The following is a 19,592-nucleotide window of genomic DNA, read 5'->3' on the forward strand; positions in this document are numbered from 1 at the left end:
GGAGAGGAGATTCATAGAAGAGAAGTGATGCTTGTTATGAAATATGTTACTTGTTTTAGCTCAGTGCAATTGATAGAAATCTTGGATTCCCATCTTCTGTTTTTAAGAGCAGATTTCAAAGCCTTCTAGATCCAAAGACAGAAGACAGAATGTGAAGACAGTCTTTTGCTTATTTTGTGCAGTAGAAAGAGGACTTTCCTGTGTCCCCTTTGTTTTAGCCAATGAAGGAAGTCATGGCTATGGTTGATAGGGCCTGCAACAGCAATTGGTAGCTCTGTCTGTATGTTTTGTTTCTTAACTTTTAAGTGACCTTTCCTTAAAATTGTTTACTGTTAGTAGCATTTCATGCTTTCTTGTGAATTTCTAAATTATTCCCCCCAAAATCAGTAATGTAATCAAATTCGGTCTCTCTTTGAAAATATAAAAATGCAGCATTTACAGCTTTATCTGTAAGGTTGAAAGCAGCATAAAAACAAAGCAATCTGAGACAGTTACCGAACGGATGGAGGGTATGTAAAGATGGGGAAAAATGTTATTAAATGAAAGTGACTGGTGTATAACCCTGGAGAGCTAGTGCCAGGCAGAGTAGGCAATACTGACATCCATGGACCAGTGGTCTGGCTCAGTATATTAATCCCAAATCTTATTGGCTGACCCTGGATACTTTTCATTTCAGCTATGGTTAAATGCTTCAAGCTAAGAGGTGTATGCTTGTGTGTAGTGGTGGTGGTGGAGTCATAGATCCAAACTACACGAGACGAGTTACACGAGGCTATGCGAATCATGCTAGAATCATGTTTACTCCTACCTGCCTGTGTCCATTTTACCCCAGGTGAACATGTATCCTATAGCTCTAGTTCATGTTGGGGAACTGATGTAGTCATGGTTGCGAGTGTCCATGGTCATAATCGTCATTGCAGAGCATTGATTTTGGGTGGCTTCCGGTTCCCTCTCCCCTCTTTTTACCCTTAGATCCAGCTGACACCCAAACTGTTTTGCTTTTAATATGGCATGTTTTAAATTCTCCCATTTTCTAGTTGACGCTGCTGCCTCCCTACTCCTCCTTCCTGACCCTCCTCCCCCCATAACTTCCTCCTCTTCCTCTCCATGCAGCATCTTCAGTCAAGATAAGGAGGAAGTGGGAAGATCGTGGCAACATGTTTGAGCATCTGAGCAGACATTCAGAAACATGCCTGATACATGAACCTGAAAAGGATGAGGTGGGTGGGGGGGTGTACATGTTCTCCAGTTTGGCTCAGCAATAAAGAGCAAATTGGGTAAAATGTGGCCATTATTTTCAATGGGAAATGCAATTTGGGGCTTTCTAGGGGTCTGCGGGAGCATTTTAGGACCAAATTTTACCAAATTTGCTGGGGACCTACTTCTAATGATTCTCTAAAGGCTCCCCACATTTCATGAAGATTGGACTTTGGGGAGCCACTTTATGGGCCCCGAAAATGTTGTCCCCAGCCATCTCCATTATTCTCTATGGGGGAAGCTGTCTCAGGGGCTGGGGTGATATTTTGCAAGCAAAATCTTCCAAATTTGTGGGAGATCTACTCCTCACTGTCCTCTAAAGACCCCTCCCCCAAGTTTCAGGGAGATTGAACCCCAGGAAAGGCATGATCAATGGGTTTCCCCAGTTGCTGTCATTTTTTTCTCCACAATAGTAAAAAACGGGGTGGCTGATGGCACCTACTTTGGGGAACTCTAAAATGACCCCCCCAAAGTCCAAAATTCACCAAATTTGCAGGAGACCTACTCCCCACTGTCCTCTGAAGACCCCCCAAGTTTCAGGGAGATTGAACCCTGGGAAAGGCATGACTTATGTCAAGTCATAGTTGACTTATGACGACCCCTGGTGGGATTTTCAAAGCAAGAGACTAACAGAGATGGTTTGCCACTGCCTGCCTCTGCAACCCTGGTCTTGGTTGGAGGTCTCCCATCCAAGTACTAACCAAGGCCAACCCTGCTTAGCTTCTGAGATCTGACGAGATCAGGCTCACCTGGGCTTGTGTGTGTATGTATGTTCAATTGTCAAGGGTTCAAGACTTGGTTGAAAATCAAAAGTAGTGCCTAAGTGGAAGCTTCTATTTGCCTATTGAACAGATGCAGATATTGCAGATTCCCCCCCACCCCCAGTGGAGCACCATGTCTTGCTCAATCTTTCTGTTTTCCAGACAAGTTTTGCTGCTGTTTCAAAAGAGAGTAATATTTGTGTTAAAAATGGATAGTCAAGCAGGCTTTTCAAAAAGAATCTGAAATCTGTAGCTAATTGAATATATTTAATCTTCTGTTGAGTAAGTCTGCTGTATGTTTAGGATTTGGCTACATTCAAACTTTTTATAAGTATTCCATTTCATAATTGTACCGTATCCAAGTTAATTAAGAGAGGTGAACTCAATTTAAAAGTACCACATTTCTTCTTAGCATAAGAGTTTGGACTATGTAGTTTACTTTCCTACTCTATGGATCACATTTTGATGCAACTTATTAATGGGATTTTGGTGTAAATGCTCTTAAACAGTCTTTTCCAGAAATATGTAGTGTGTTCTACATAACTTGAAAAATGAATCCTCATTTTTTTCTGTCATTTGGCTTTGTGATGGTGACCCTTTGAACTTGATGCATATCTTGCAAAACTCTACATTACATTGGACTATAGAAATGCCGAGGGGATTTCTTTAAAAACTATTAGTTAATATTGTCTGGGTATCAAACAGATCTGTGAATGTTTTTTACCTTAAATCAGGCCTTGACAAATTTTCTCTGGATTTAGGAACCAGTTCAGTGCAACTGTTAATGCAGAATGCAAGTTGGTCTTAGATGTGAATGATTTTCAGTGAAATTCTAAGCAGAGGTAAACCCTGCTAAGTATACTGACTTAAAGAAGCAAGTAGGAAGGAATAAGCATGTAACTGCTTAGGATCGCACTGCTTATTTAGCAGATTGGTCACAATTAGAGATGGGCACGAACGGGAAAAAACCGAACCATATGGTTCGTGGTTCGTCAAATTCTACGAACCATGAACTTTCATGAACCTGCTCCTGGTTCGCGAACTGGTTCATTTGGTTCGTGAAAACGTCACATCCAGGTCAGAAAATCATCACTTCTGGGTCAGCAGAAAGTCTGCAGGAAGTCCATTCCTCTGTTGCCTAGGAAACCAATTGATTGGCACCTGGCTGTCTGCAGTGACGAACCAAACAACGAACCAAATGAACCAGCCTAAAGTTCGTGGCAGTTTGTTAGAAATGGGATCTGATGAACCGTGGTTTGCAGACCATGAACCGACCTGGTTCGTGCTTAATTTTGGTTTGTATTTTGGTTCGTGCCCATCTCTAGTCACAATGAGCTGCAATGGACCACCTTGAGAAGAATAGTCTTTCCAGTGTGTCATGTTAGAGCTGTGATCCTAAGCACACTTACTGGGAAGTAATTCCACTGAACTCCATGGGACTTTTGGCTGAGTCAGCCTAGTTAGGACTAGTCCTTTGGTCTTTCTCTTTGCCCTCCAACTAACCCTGTCACAGCTTTTCACTTCTAAATTGCACTAGCTTAATTGTAGATTCTCCCCTCCCCCTTTTTTTCTAGTATTACCTATGCCAAATATCATATGCACAGGAAAGTATCAGCAATAATTTATATATAAATAATGCGATTTTAAAGAAAGATTTGAAAATAAACCAGCTCAAACCCCCCTCCCCCCAAAAAAACCCAATGAGCTGCAGTATGGGAGTGCTCTATAATTTGCTGTCAGGGGCCAAGCTAGCTTGTAAATTAGTGTCATGATATCCTGCATAGCATCAGTGTGGATGCGATGGTGGCAGAGAAGCTTCTTTGCTGCCATCATCATTACAGAGTAGGTTTTCAGATTTGCTTTAACTTGTGTTCAGTTGTACTTAGCCAGAGTTTTCTTCCACTGTCACTTTAATAGTCTTCCCCAGAAGTCTTGGGGACAAGAGCACCAAGGGAGGGAATGCTTAGAGGCAATTGTGTCAATTACACACTGCATCCACTAAATTATCTTTGTGACTATATTGTCGAAATATTGTTGAAGGCTTTCACAGCCGGAGGACGATGGTTGTTGTGGATTTTCTGGGCTGTATCGCCGTGGTCTTGGCATTGTAGTTCCTGACGTTTCGCCAGCAGCTGTGACTGGCATCTCCAGAGGTGTGGCACTGAAAGACAGAGATCTCTCATTGTCAAACTGTGGAGAAGATGTTAGCAGGTAATTTATATTAACTTAGGAAGGTGGGTTGGGTTGCGTCATCCTGTAAGAGTTTCCCAGGGTGTGGAATGCTAATGGAATGCTAATGCTTCACTGTATCCTGAGGAGGTTCTTTTGCATATGGATTGGTGCTTGATATGCTAATCTTATCTGCAGGGCTATTGTAAGATGTAGAGTATTTTGTTAGCCTGGTGTTTTTCAGGCCTCCTACGACTGTGCTGTATCTCGAGATAATTTTGCTGTCTGGGGACACGATTGTGCTGCCCTATGAACTTATTCTACAACATTTCTTCTGTTCCGTCTGTATTATTTATGCCAATAAAGGTCGTTGCTGTGTGTGTTAAACCAAGGATTTTAATTTTTTTTTTTTTTAGTAACCATCTTTTCATAGTCTGCTCCTAGTTTGAACAGTTTTAACACTTATTGCTTAGTGTATTATGTTTTATGCTCTGGCTGGGTTTTTAATGCTGTTTTTTAAACAATTGCTAATTACTAACAACTTTGACAGATTTGTGTGTTATGTTTTACTTTATAAGCCAAAAAACAATGGGCCATACCAGTCACTGGAGAGGGGAGGGGCAAAACATCCAGTTATGCAGTAAAAAAAGAACAGAAATGTATAATACGTACACATTTAACTTCATTGAGAGTTTCTGAAATTTCAAAAGAAGCTAAAATATCAACTTTATGCATTATATAAAACATAGTATTTCACATCTACTATGTCTTAATTCCAACAAGGTTACAAGTCTGACTTCATTGTTCTTCAAAAAACTCACAGATTTACATACTTTTATTTGTTTTATCCTGAAAGCACTTGGGGTTGGATCCAGCCAGTGTTGTTACTCAATCTCCCCCAGTTCCCCTCCCTGTTACATCCCTTGTCCTGCATAGCTTTTGACCATGCAGGTCCTAAGTATACCCAGCAGTTGCTTTTGAAGTGGTCAGAAGGAACCCCTCCTTTCCTTTTCACCAGCAGAAAAACTGGTTGGATCCAACCCCATCTTATTGACTTCCAAGATTCTAAAATCTTAAAATAATGTCCATATTATATAACAGTGTAAAATCTTTTAAACATAAAATATAGCATAAAGATAATATGGTAGGGGTGTGAAAAATGAAAAAGGAGCAAAAAATACATACAGAAATTGCTAGATCATTCGTTAAAGTGACTTCTGGAATGGTGAAATAAATTTGTGAAACAGGGAGGTAATGTGTCCCGCTGCCAAAATCTTTCAGTTCTTAACAGTGCAGAGGCCATGTAGGCAGGCCGGCCAGTGGTGCAGGCCATCCGGCAGCATTTTGTTTTTCTTCATGGCAAGTCTGTCTACACTTATGCAACCAGTTCTGTCCAAAAGGAAGAGACTGTGTCCTTACTGTTAACTCTGTTGGCAGGAACTAATGGACTGCGAGGTAACAAACAAAATAAAATATTTGGGAATTGAATTAACTGCAAAAAATATAGACTTATTTAAGAACAACTATGAGAAGCTGTGGATACAAATAGAGAGAGACTTGATAAAATGGAACAAGCTGAATTTATCATGGTTGGGCAGAATTGCGACAATAAAAATGAATGTGTTACCTCATGTGATGTTTCTGTTACAAACAATTCCGATTATCCGAGACTCTAAACAATTTGAAAAATGGCAAAGAAAAATTTCGAACTTTGTGTGGGCAGGCAAGAAACCACGTGTTAAAATGAAAGTGTAACAGGATGCGAAAGAAAGAGGTGGCTTGCAACTGCCCAACCTAAGACTGTATTATGAAGCAATTTGTTTGACATGGATAAAGGATTGGATAACTCTGAAAAATCGCAAACTTCTGGCATTGGAAGGCTATAAGAAAATATTTGGATGGCATGCATACCTATGGTACGATAAAATAAAAGCGGACTCTCTGTTTTTGCATCATTATATCAGAAGAAGCCTCTTCACAATCTGGAAGAAATATAAGATGTATCTGGAAGATCAAATCCCCTCTTGGGTGGTCCCGTATGAAGTAATAGACCCGAGAACTGTTGATAACGAACAGCAATGTTTAACTTACAAGGAGATAACACAAATACAACAGTCAACGTTAAAAATAAAATCAGAAGAAGAATTGTCTCCTTGTTATAATTGGTTTCAATATAGACAGATCAGAGATCTTTACAAATTGGACTGTTCAAGAGGAGGAATAAGAATGGAAAATTCAGAATTGGAAGAAGTAATGCTACAAGAAGGTAAGAAACAAATTTCAAAGATCTATAAGATACTTCTAAAATGGTACACTGAGGATGAAACAGTGAAAGTACAGATGGTGAAGTGGGCAATAAACTTTCATAAAGAAATAGCGATGGAGTCCTGGTAGCACTTGTGGAAGAATACAATTAAGATTACAACGTGCATGAATATCAAAGAAAATGTGTATAAGATGATATACAGATGGTACCTAACGCCAAAAAAAATTGCGCTGGGGAATGCTAATATGTCAGATAAGTGCTGGAAATGTAAAAAACACGAAGGATCACTATATCATATGTGGTGGACATGTGAAGTAGCTAAACAGTATTGGGGTGAAATAATTGAAGCAATAAATGAGATTTTACAAATACAAATAAATAAGAACCCAGAATTGTTGCTACTGAACTTGGGAATGGAGTACGTTCCAGTGCATCACAGAACATTGTTATTTTACATGACAGCTGCAGCAAGATTATTGTATGCGGAGAAATGGAAAGTGCAAGAAGTACCTACTGTAGAGGACTGGATTTACAAATTGCTGTACATGGCAGAAATGGACAAAATGACAAGAAAACTTAAAGACCAAGACCCAGAACAATTTATGGCAGACTGGGCGAAAATGAAACAATATTTGGAGAAAAAATGGGATGTGAAAGGAGAACTGTGGCAGTTCGAGAACTTTTAAACTATGATACTACAAACAGAAGACAGAAGTGACTTTACCAATAGAAGAAATGTGTGTTTATATTAATCTAAGCTAGGATTATAGTTAACTATAGGAGGGGTACAATTTATAATTGATATTTAGAAGTGAGATGGATATATTAGAAAAAGTAATATAGCATACATATAGTTACGTAAGGGAAGATGAAATTATTTAGAGTAATAAATGTTATTAAGTTAGAATATTAACTTAATTATCATTAAGTTTGAGTCATGGTTAAGTATAAGATATGAGAAGTATGTTATTAATTATGGGAAGAAGTATTAGTAAAATTAATTCGATAAGTATGTTATTAATTTTGGTACTTATATTAGTAAAACTAATATAGTATGTATAGACTATAGAGTAAATTAGGGCTTAGAGTAAGGAATGCTATGTAGGGATGTTTGATTGTTTAATATAGGATTTGTTAAGTAATAAAGGGGGTAAAGGGTTGGAAAGCTGTTGGAAGTCAAGAAGGAGGGGGGGAAAGGGGGGATTAGGTTAGATTCAATCAGATAGGGTTTAATTGAAATATTGTTTGAAATTATGCTCACCAATAATTTTTTTTTTTTTTTTAAACTGTTGGCAGGAAGGGGGTGTGCTCTGTGTGTATGAGTGCATTTTTTCCTTCAGTATTTCCTGGGCAATGACGTTGGCATTGAGTAGCTCGTAGGGATCAAATCACAAAAGGTTTGCTTTGTGCTGGGAAGGGAAGCAGCAGATGGCACAGTGCCATCGCCGCCATCGCCATCCCTTTCTGTGTGTTTTTATGCACAACAAAAGGAAAGGCCAACAACATCCATGTGGGCATGCACATGTGAGTTTGAGGAGGGAAGGGGTCTCCTTCAGTCTCTGAGTCCCTGGCTGCCACAAAAACTCAGGTTATGCAGAACCATTAAAATTGCCGGCTGCGTCGTGCGCAGCCGGCACGACGACATCACTTACAGAAGTGATGTCATCACATTGATGCCAGAGCGCACGCGCAATGGAGCCGGTAGAAGGTGAGTGCCAGGTCCCAACTCTCCCGGCAGGAGGATAGAGGGACCTCGCAACCCTACTCCTAGGTATGCCAGTACTGTGCCAGCAATTTTCTGGCATCTGGGCTTAGGATGGTTCTGTTAAAGTACTAAGTTGTTCATGGTGAAATCTGTGACCTAGTAGGTTGCAACAGAGTAGAGTTGGTGTGTTATGAGTTCCACTTCAGTCTTGCTTCTGTCAGTATTTTAAAATCAATTAAAGTCCGCAAATAAACAGAAATTTCATATCCACTTTACTCTAGGTACGTCTGAGTGATTGCCTAAGCAGACTTACTCTGGTCTAAGCCCATTGAAATCAACGGGCTGAGACTGGAGTAACTTGGATTTGGAGACTGGATTTCACTGTTAGTCTCCCTGCTGCAAATTAGATAGAATTCTGATTATCCAAGAGTGTGGTTAATGAAGACTGACTTAAACGGATTATTTGGGAGTTCAAGAGTAATGACTGGAATGTGCTAGTGGATGGGTATGAGTTGTTCAAGAAAAACTGGAAGGGTAGAAGAGGAGGTGGAGTGGCGTTGTATGCGAGGAGAGGGCTTGATCGTCAAGAAATTATGGAGAATGGGGTGGACAGCTCAGTGGAAAGCATATGGGTAGAAATAAGGGGAGGAAGGACAAAGGATATTATTGATGGTGGTTGTGGGTTTTCCGGGCTGTATTGCCGTGGTCTTGGCATTGTAGTTCCTGACGTTTCTCCAGCAGCTGTGGCTGGCATCTTCAGAGGTGTAGCACCAAAAGACAGAGATCTCTCAGTGTCACAGTGTGGACAAGATCTTGGCAGGTCATTTGTATCTACTCAGGAGGGGTGGGGTTGAGCTGAGTCATCCTGTAAGAGTTTCCCAGGGTGTGGAATGCTAATGGCGGGAGGCTTCACTGTATCCTGAGGAGGTTCTTTTGCATATGGATTGGTGCTTGATGTGCTAATCTTCTCTGTAGGGCTATTGTCGAGTATAGAGTGTTTTGTTAGCCTGGTGTTTTTCAGAACTGGAAACCATGCTCTGTTCATTCTTAAGGTTTCTTCTTTCCTGTTGAAGTTTTGCTTATGCTTGTGAATTTCAATGGCTTCCCTGTGCAGTCTGACAAAGTAGTTGGAAGTGTTGTCCAGTATTTTGGTGTCCTGGAATAAGATACTGTGCCCTGTTTGAGTTAGGCTATGTTCAGCCACTGCTGATTTTTCAGGTTGTCCAAGTCTGCAGTGTCTTTCATGTTCTTTTATTCTTGTCTGGATTCTACGCTTTGTGGTCCCGATGTAAACTTGTCCACAGCTGCAGGGTATACGGTATACTCCTGCAGAGGTGAGGGGGTCTCTACTGTCTTTTGCTGAGCGTAGCATCTGTTGTATTTTTCGGGTGGGTCTGAATACTGCTTGAAGGTTATGCTTTTTCATAAGCTTTCCCATCTGATCAGTAATTCCTTTGATATATGGCAAAAACACTTTTCCTGTAGGAGACTGTTTTTCCTTGGTTGTTTGATTCATCCTGGGTTTGATTGCTCTTCGGATTTCATTTCTGGAGTAGCCATTTGCCTGAAGTGCTACACCTCTGAAGATGCCAGCCACAGCTGCTGGCGGAACGTCAGGAACTACAATGCCAAGACCACGGCAATACAGCCCGGAAAACCCACAACAACCATCGTTCTCCGGCCGTGAAAGCCTTCGACAATACAAGGATATTATTGTTGGAGTCTGCTATAGACCACCTGACCAGCGAGAAGAAATGGATGCTGCCCTCTTTGAACAGATTGGTAGAGTATCTAGACATCAGAACCTTGTAATTATGGGTGACTTCAACTTCCCCGATGTGTGCTGGGAGACAGGCTCAGCAAAGCATCATGAATCACACAATTTCCTGAACTGCTTGGCCGTTAACTTCCTTTTTCAAAAGGTGGAGGAAGCTACAAGGAGCTCGGCCATACTAGACTTGATATTAACCAACAGGGAAGAATTGGAAGATGAGATGAAGGTGGTGGGGACCTTAGGGGGAAGTGACCATGTTCTCCTTGAATTCCAGTCGCTGTGGGGGGGCCAAGGAAGTTTGTAGCCAGACTCGTAGGTTAGATTTTCGTAGGGCCTGTCCGGGGTCTGGGTCCCAGCCCCCAGACTTGGTAGGAGGGAACAGCAGGTCAACTGGGCGGACAGGCATACAGAGGGGGCAGCCAGCAGCCAGCAGGTCAACTGGTCAGCCAGCAGACAGCAGGTCAACTGGTCGGCCGGCTGACAGCAGGTCAACCGGTCTGATTGGCAGGCAGAAGGGGCAGCTGGGGGACAGCAGGCCAACCCCTCCCATGGGCAAATGGGGCCAGAACCTGCCAGTGCCAGGGGCAAGGGGCAAAGGCCCAGGGCCTCAGGAGGCAGGGGGAGACAGAGAGAGGCCAGCGAGTCCCACTCCCCTAGGAAAAGAAAGGGGACTAAGCAAGGCGGAAGGGGGCAAGGGCAGAGGGATTGGGGGCCCAGCAGTCACCCACCCAAAGGCCTTACCTGAGGAGGAGAAGCAGCAGCAGCCCCAACAACCCAAAGCCACGCCCCAGCTAGAAAATAGTAGCCTGGCCCAGGAGTTGCCAAAAGCCAAGCCACTCCAGGTGGGGCTAGTGGAGGCACTCGGCATGAAGCCCTGGGCAACCAGCCAAGGAGCCGCAGCTGGACCCACCTTCAGCCATCAGCTCAGCCAGGGAGGCCGGGCTGCTAGCCAGGGAACTGCAGCTGGACAGGCCTTCAGCAATCAGCCAAGGCAGGGAGGCTGGGCAGCCAGGGAACAAGGCACAGCTGGTGCTGGTCAGTGGGGCCAGATCAGCTACCCCAGCTGCAACTGCTTGGTGCAGCCCAAGACCAGGCTGGAAGAGGGGTGGGACAGTAGAAGGAAGCCCTATAAAAGCTGGCTGGGAAGAGCCCTGTGGTGGTGGGTGTGAATGAGGAGTGATGATGTGGAGTGAGGACGGTGCAATGCAAGAGTGGAGGTTTGGAGGAGAGTTCTGGAAGGAAGGGATGAAGAAGGACACGGGGCAAGCAGGCCAGGTTGAGCAGGCCAGCGAGTGGACTGAGAGGGAGTCTGGGTGAGGTATACCGCCCCTCCTTCCACAGAGCAGGGTCCTGCAGAATCCCTGGCCCCCCTATGACGTCAGGAGCAGACCGCCCAGGGCCACACCCAGCGGCAGCGGCGGCACGCCCTGACAGGGCCAACTTCGATGAACTCAGAGGCTTGATGAGAGTCATTCCGTGGGGGAGTGTGCTGGAAGGGAAAGGAGCGAGTGAAGGGTAGGCTCTTCTCAAACATGAGCTTTTGCAAGCTCAAGCCCTCACTATCCCAACAAGACGGAAACATGGTAAGGGCTCCAAGAAACCAATGTGGATGTACAGAGAGCTCCAGAATAAGCTAAAGGAGAAAAAGGAAATGTTCAGGAAATGGAGAGGACAGACCTCTAAAGAGGAGTATATGAGGTACTGCAGATCAGCCATCAGAGGTACTGCAGATCAGCCATCTGCAGATCAGCCATCAGAGAGGCCAAAGCTCAGTATGAGCTGGGTCTGGCCAGGAGGGCTCGCTACAATAAGAAAAACTTCTACAGATATGTGAGAAGGAAACGCAAGGTAAAAAAGGCAATTGGACTGCTGTTGGGAGTAGATGGAGAAACTCTGATGCAGGACAGAGAAAAAGCAGACAGGCTTAATGACTTTTTGGCCTCTGTTTTCTCCCTGAAGAACTCAGGCACATCTAGAGATAGTAGGAAATGTGACAGGACACCTGAGGGGCTAGTTGACATTGACAGAGAGGTTGTGGAGAGGCATCTGGCTCTACTGGATGAATACAAATCCCCTGGGCCGGATGGGGTGCACCCAAGAGTGCTGAAAGAACTTTCTAGAGAACTTGCAGAACCCCTGTCCATCATCTTCAAGGCCTCCTGGAGGACTGGGGATGTGCCACAAGATTGGAGAAGAGCGAATGTTATCCCAATCTTTAAGAAAGGGAAGAAGGACGACCCGGGAAACTTCATGCAGAAAGGTACCGGCTGGATATTAGGAAGAACTTTTTCATGGTCAGAGTAGTTCAAAAGTGGAATCAGCTGCCCAAGGAGGTGGTGAGCTCCCCTTCACTGACAGTTTTCAAGAAGAGGCTGGATGAATATTTGTCAGAGATGCTTTAGGCTGATCCTGCACTGGGAAGGGGGTTTGACTAGATGGTCTGTATGGCCCCTTCCAACTCTATGATTCTATGATTCTAATATGTATGATTTATGAATGTTATGTATATAGATCTTAGACAAAAATGGAGGACTATCAAATAATTTTTTTGTGGGTTATACAGCAAAAAAAACCCCACTCAAGTCCATACAGAAGAGCCACTCATAGTGTAGTTTTTTTTGTGCAACTACCAATTGATTCCATTGTCTGATAGATGTAGGCCTTTGGAGTAATAGTTGTTGCAGATTATTTATTAAGTATCAGTAATTGTTTGACAGTGTAAATTAGTCAAGGTGAAACCTTTTGAATGTGTCTGATTTTTTTCTTCCATAGATATTTATAAGCTTTAAAGTCATTCTGTCTTTGCAGATCTTCGTTTTGAACCTGGTATGCAATACGTGATGTTTGGGGGGCTATCTTTCCTGGAAAGACAGATCAGTAATCATTTAATTTTAATTTGGATATGGGAGACCCAGGTTCGAATTCCCACTCTACCATGAAAGCTTACTGAGTGATGCTGGACCAGTACCACCCTCTACCTAACCTACCTAACAGGCAGTTCGTTGGATGAGCTGGTAGGGAACTGGTATGATCATCTCTCTGAAGCCATCGACAAAATCGCTCCCCGTCACCGTCTCCATTCCCATGCTAGACTGGCTCCCTGGTATACGGAGGGGCTACATCAGAAGAAGTGGGAACTGAGATGGCTTGAGTGAGTGTGGTGGCAGAATTGGACTGAAGAGACAAGATAATCTTATAGAGCGTTTATGAAAGCCTTTATGAAAGCCTTTATGAAAGCGTTTATGAGGTGGCTGTGAAGGTGGCAAAGAAGGAATTCTATGCTGCCTCCATAGCGTCTGCAAGCTCACGCCCGGCAAAATTATTTCAAGTGGTTCAGCCTTTGGTCTCCCTTTCTCAGGGAGACCGCCAAAATCAAAATTCAGCTATTAGCTGTGAGGCTTTGGGGAGCGTTGTAGATAAAATCTTGTCTCTCCACTGTGATATGCCGGCCACAGTTGATACAGTAAGGGAACTGGAGGCCCCTTGGCCGTCTTCTGGCCCTTATTTAGACCACTTCTGTTTGGTGTCCTGGGAGGAAGTTGACAGGATCCTACGGTGGGCGAGTCCCACTACATGCTCCCTGGACTCCTGCCCTTCGTGGCTGGTGAAGGCCAGCGCAGATGGGTTAGGGGTCCAATTGGAGGCTATTATTAATCAATCATTGTGCTCTGGAGTTTCCCCTGGAGCGTTGAAGGAAGCTGTGCTGAGGCCTCTCCTGAAAAACCCATCTTTGGACCCCATTGATCCATCCAACTACCGACCAGTCTTGAACCTCCCATTTCTGGGGAAGGTGATTGAGCAGGTGGTGGCAGAACAGCTGCAGGTTTTCCTGAAGGATTCTTCTGTCCTGGACCCATTCCAGTCCGGTTTCCGCCCAGGACACAGGACAGAGTCAGTACTGGTCATCATGGACGAGCTTTGCAGACATCTGGATCGAGGTGGGTCAGTGCTGCTGATTTTGTTGGATCTTTTGGCTGTGTTTGGCATGGTCGACTATGAACTATCTCCACTGCTTCCCTGAGGTGGGGATCTGAGGGACTGTCTTGCAGTGGCTTGTCTCCTTTCTCCATGGTTGGGGACAGAAGATGGCACTGGGGAGAGCTTATCTGCACACCAGCCTCTGGTGTGCGACGTTCCACAAGGGACAATTCTCTCCCCCTTGTTATTCAACCTATATATGCACCCCCTTGCCCAGTTGGTGCGAAGTTTCAAACTGGGTTGTCACCAATATGCGGATGACACCCAGTTGTATCTGTTGATGGGTAGCCGGCCTGACTCTGACCCTGATGTCCTAGTAAAAGGTTTGGAGGCTGTAGCTGGATGGGTAAAGCAGAGTCAGCTGAAGTTGAATCTGGTAAAGATGGAGGTCCTGTACTTGAGCTACGGGTTGCCAGATTTGGGAATCCATCTCTTGACCTTTGATGGGGCGCCATTAGTGCCTGTCTCATCAGTCCGGAGTCATGGAGTGATACTGGATTCCTTCTTATTGATGTAGGGCCAGGTCACGGCAACTGCCCAGTCTGCTTTTTTCCATCTTTGACAGGCCAGGAAACTTGTACCCTTTCTTTTGATCCGTCACCTAACTACAGTGATCCATGCAATGGTCACCTCCTGAATCGATTACTGTAACTTGCTCTACGCAGGGCTTCCCTTGGGTCTAACCCGGAAATTACAGTGGGTCCAGAACACTGCTGCACGTGTCCTGATGGACACACCATACAGGGCACATATTACTCCCATCTTGCAGCAGCTGCACTAGCTCCCCGTCGAATTCTGCATTAGGTTCAAGGTTTTTGTTTTAACCTTTAAAGCCCTAAACAGATTGGGACCAGCATACCTGCGGGACTGTCTCTCCCCGTATGTACCCCGGAGAGCATTAAGATTAGGAAATAAGAACTTACTGGTGGTCCCTGGCCCCAGGGAGGCCCAGCTGGCCTCGACCAGGGCCAGGGCATTTTTAATCCTGGCCTCAACCTGGTGGAACTCTTTGTCCCAGGCGGGCCTGCCAAAATCTTATGTCCTTTCGGCAGGCCTGTAAGACAGAGATGTTCTGCCAGGCATTCAGTTGAGGCCAGTCTTTGATTGTCTAGGAGCCTCCCTGCTGGTCTCCCACCAGGGGACAATGTTATCATCTGTTCCCCTATAAATGCAATCACCGGATTATTATAAACTGTGACCCCACCCCACCCCTTCTGTTCTGTTGTTTGATGTAATGATTGGGAAATTGGAGGGAGGCCATGTCAGTCTATGGATGACAGGCTACGGCAGATAGATCCCTATACCATTGCAACAAGAAATTCAGGCTCTTGATTAAGTGGCTTTATTCAGAAATCAGATCATTTCCACAGATATGTCCATAGAATTACTCAGAAGCAAGATAAGCAAGAACAGGTTGACAGGAATAGTAACCTGTGGGAAAATCCTTCTTCTTAACACATTCATTTGCTCCTTCCCCCTCCCAACAGTAAAAAAAGACTTTTGGCGTGAATTCGTCCTGAGAACGTCTCACATATTTGTACTATCAAGTCGAGACACTGAGAAAGCAAGAGATCAAAGTTGAGACATAGCAGTGCATGGAAGTGAGCAGTATACAAGGTCAGAAGCACTGAGAGTTTCTACAGCCCGTTAGATAAGGCACCTGGAGCTTCAGTAAGCCTGTGAAAGCAAAACAGTTATGTCTTTGGCAATTATATCAAGTTATAGCATGAAACATTGGTTCAGAAACAACTGGTCAGCATTAAGTAGTGGCATGGATGGGGCACAGACATGATAGGCCGCCATCCAAAATGCTTGTATTTATGGTCTTTTTGGTTTTTAACTGTATTTATATGTTTTAATGCCTATTGAGCATTTTATTGTAACCCACCTTGAGCCCGTTCGTGAGGGTGGACTATAAATCGAATAAATAAATAAATAAATAAATAAATAAATAAATAAATAAATAAATAAATAAATAAATAAATAAATGGTGGGGATAAAATTGAGGAAAGGGGAATGATGTTTTGGAACCCCATTGAGGAGACGGCTGGTTGTAAATGAATGAATTGAAATGAAATGAATGAATGAACTTTATCATCATCTTGCCCTTGCGCCAAGGTGTATACCGTGTAGTTTCGGTTGAAAGTATTGTGTTGCCTGTAGCCAAAGAGAGAGCATTATTTGTTTTAACTCTGTCCAGAGAGCACAAGGAAAGAGGGAAACTGTGTGTGTTCTCTCGTGTACTTTTCCATGGTCAAGACATGGCTGGATTTATCTTCATTAGCAGACTACCAAACTTTGAATTTTTCCAAAGAGCTGAACTATTTTAGCTAAATTTTATATATATATATTTTAAAAACCCACAGAAGTCATAAACATACCGGTTGCCTTTCAAACTGTAAATGAACCCTTTTAAAGAAAGTTAGGGTAGAACTTCTGTGAGGGCAAATACGTTTCCAGATAATCACCGCAGTCATGTATAAAGCTGGAGTTTGTGCTGAAGCTACTAGAAAAGTTAAGAGTCAATGTGAAAGGCAAGGAAAGCATTATTGAAATAAGCTGCTGTGCCAATTTGTAACAGCAATAGAAAATGTGAAAATATTTCGCTCTCAAACTTCAGAGCATAAGGTCAATATAAGTATAAATATGAAAACGTATTTTTGCCTAAGTTGTCAAACCCCCCTCCCCTCTAGTAATGCATGATAATTTTTGGTTTTTAGTTTTCTCTGTCTTGATGATGGGGTTATAAAGTTTGAGAACCGTATCTTAAATACAAATACAAATAGAACAACAGTTGCAAAGCAGTTGGTTTAATACAAAACTTGCTGTAATTTTTAAATCAGAATTTCCTATACATTCTTAGTTGGGACTAGTACATCTCCATGAGAAGGGAGTTCACCCTTTTGGGGCTTTTACCTGGAACACCTTGTCTCTCTCTCCCATTCAGCACCCCCAGCACTGTGGGACTGTACCATGGTGACACAGCTCTCATGCTGAGGGTTGGTAAGGATAGGGAGTGCTTTTGCTCTTGGGGGTTTACTGGTGGCTGTGTGTATGTTATGTGCCATCAAGTTGTCTCCAACTCATGGCGATCCCATGAATGAAAGACCTCCAAAATGTCCTATCATTGACAGACTTGCTCAGATCCTGCAAACTGGAGAATGTGGCGTCTTTTATTGAGTCAAGCCATCTTAAGTCTTCCTCTTTTCCTTCTGGCTTCCACTTTTCCTAGTATTATTGACTTTTCCAGAGAATCTTGTCTTCTCATGATGTAGTGGCTAGTACAGATGGGCACGAACCGGGAAAAATCCAAACCATGTGGTTCGTGGTTCCTCATATTTCACGAACCACGAACTTTCATGAACTTGCCCCGGTTTGCGAACTGGTTTGTTTGGTTTGTGAAAACATCACTTTCAGCATAGCAGAAGGTCTGCAGAATAGGGGTTTGTGCTTCTGGTTTCCCCCTTTTAAATGCCTGCCACTTTTCAGCTGATTGGAGGGGGATCCCCCATCAGCTGGAAAAAAACTGCCGACTTGAAAGCAGCAATACTTTTCTTGCGTGGCAAAAAAAGTGTTGCTGCTTGTTGGGATGAGGCCAGGCCCGCCCCTCCTTACTCACCCGCAGCGGAGGAAGAGGACGGCGCAGGACAGACCCGGGGCTCCAAGCCCCACGACAGCCGGCCAAGGAAAGGGGCAAAGCCCCCCGCCATGTTCCTGCCCTAGACGCCCACTGCCCTTGCTGGAGAGAAGGGGCGGGCGCTAGCAAGGAGGGCGGAGTCGCCCCTGGAAGAGGCATTTCGACCAGGAGGCGGGGTGCGCGGCAGGCGCAGTGGACGCTCGGCGCCGCGGCATGAGCAGCACCAGTGGGCAGGGCCAGCCAGTCCCTCGCTTCACCCAGGAGGAGGAGCACTGGGCAGAACAAGGTGGGAGTGCGAGCCACGCGCTGCACCCAGGGGAGGAGAGAGATGCCTGTCAGCAGAGGGGGCAGGGGAAGGATGAGGGGAGGAACTGGGAAGGGGGAAGAAAGGGCAGAATGCCGAGAGCATGAGGTGGGTGCAGGTGTGCGTGCGTGGATGGATGGAAAGGGGAGGGGAGAACCAAGATCTTTGGAAGGAAGAGGGAAAGTGATAAGGACAAGTTAGGGAAGGAGTGAATACAAGCCCAGGGTGAAGAAAGAGGGAAAGTGATAAGGGCGAGTTAGGGAAGGAGTGAATACGAGCCCAGGGTGAAGGAAGAGGGAGAGTGATAAGGGAAAGATAGGGAAGGAACTAATACAAGCTCGGGAGAGGAAGAGGGAGAGTGACGAGGGGAGTGAAGAACGGGCTACATGGGTGGTGGGAGGTTCAGGGAGGCAGGGAGGGGCCGCGTGGCGCAGGAGTGGGGTGGGACTGACAAGGAGAGGCGGGGCATTGGTGGTAGACAGGTGGATAGTGAGAGAGAGAGGGAAGCGGGTGCAGCAGACCCCCTCCTCTTTAGGACAGCAGGGTAGGGCCGGATGGGCACAAAAGGGGGGGTGCTGCTTAACCCCCTTCCGCGCCGTAAGGAGGCAGCCCTAGGCCCAGGCCCCCATGGCATCAGCCAGCCGGGGGGGGGTCCACGCTGGCGACAGCGCCCCCTGCAGGCCCCGGCTGCCCCAGAGGAGATTCCCACACTGCTTTCAAACGCCTGCTTTTTTCAGCTGAGGGGAGGGGCAACCTCCTATCAACAGATCCTTTTCACACTGAGATTTTAAAGCGTTTTAATATCAGTTCTGCTTCCCATGTTTGCAGGAATTTGCTTATTCTCTGCTGGCATTAAAAGCCAGGAAAGGGTTAAATAGCTGTTTTCCCCCTTCCTCCTTTGTATGCACACTCTTTTTTTTCAAAAGCAAGAAATTGTTGTAATGTTGTAACATTGCAACATTATAATGTTACTGCACATTCCTCCTGGCTTTAAAAGCCAGGAAAGGATTAAATGGCTCCTTTTCCCTTCTTCCAAGGCATGTTTCAGACTTTGAAAAAGAGAGAAAAAACAAGTGTTTTGCACAGCCCTTTGGAAAGAAAGAAGCTGGGAAGCTGGGAGGGGATGAAGCAGCACCTTCCCTGCAACTTTGTTTCCAAAGGACTGTGCAAAACGCTTGGGGTTTTCCCCTCTTTTTCAAAGCCTGAAACATGCCTGGGAGGAAAAGGAGCCATTAAACTTTGTACAGTAATATTACAATGTTGCAATGTTACAATGTTACGATGTTACAACCCTTTCTTGCTTTTGGGAAAAAAAAGAGGGAGAGTGCATATCCCAAAGGAGGAAGGGAAAAGACCAGCCATTTAACCCTTTCCTGGCTTTTAAAGCCAGCATGGAATAAGGAAACTCCTGCAAACATGGGAAGCAAAACAAATAATTTCCAGTGCTAAAAGGACCTCAGGTGATGGGAGGGGGATGCCCCTCCTCTCAGCAGAAAAAAGCGGCAGGCCCTTTGAAAGCAGAAACACTTTTCTTGCAGGCAAGAAAAGTGTTGCTGCTTTTAAATGCCTCCTATCAGCTGAAAAGCGGCAGGGTGAACACTTCTTCTGCAGAAAGCCCATTTCAGGTTGCCTAGGAAATTGATTGATGGTGCCAGGCTGTCTGCAGTGATGAAACGAAAAATGAACCGGCCTAAAATTCGTCGTGGTTCATCAGAAATGGTCTCTGACGAACCACCAGTTC

At 44.7% G+C, this 19,592-nt stretch overlaps 1 protein-coding gene across 6 annotated transcripts in view; it reads left to right on the forward strand.

Annotated features, from left to right (window-relative positions):
• Window positions 1-19,592, forward strand: part of CCDC91 (coiled-coil domain containing 91) — a 279,810-nt gene that overhangs the window by 14,947 nt on the left and 245,271 nt on the right. The window lies entirely within an intron of this gene.

This window comes from Eublepharis macularius, chromosome 16 (assembly GCF_028583425.1).
Source record: "Eublepharis macularius isolate TG4126 chromosome 16, MPM_Emac_v1.0, whole genome shotgun sequence".
Lineage (NCBI taxonomy): Eukaryota > Metazoa > Chordata > Lepidosauria > Squamata > Eublepharidae > Eublepharis > Eublepharis macularius.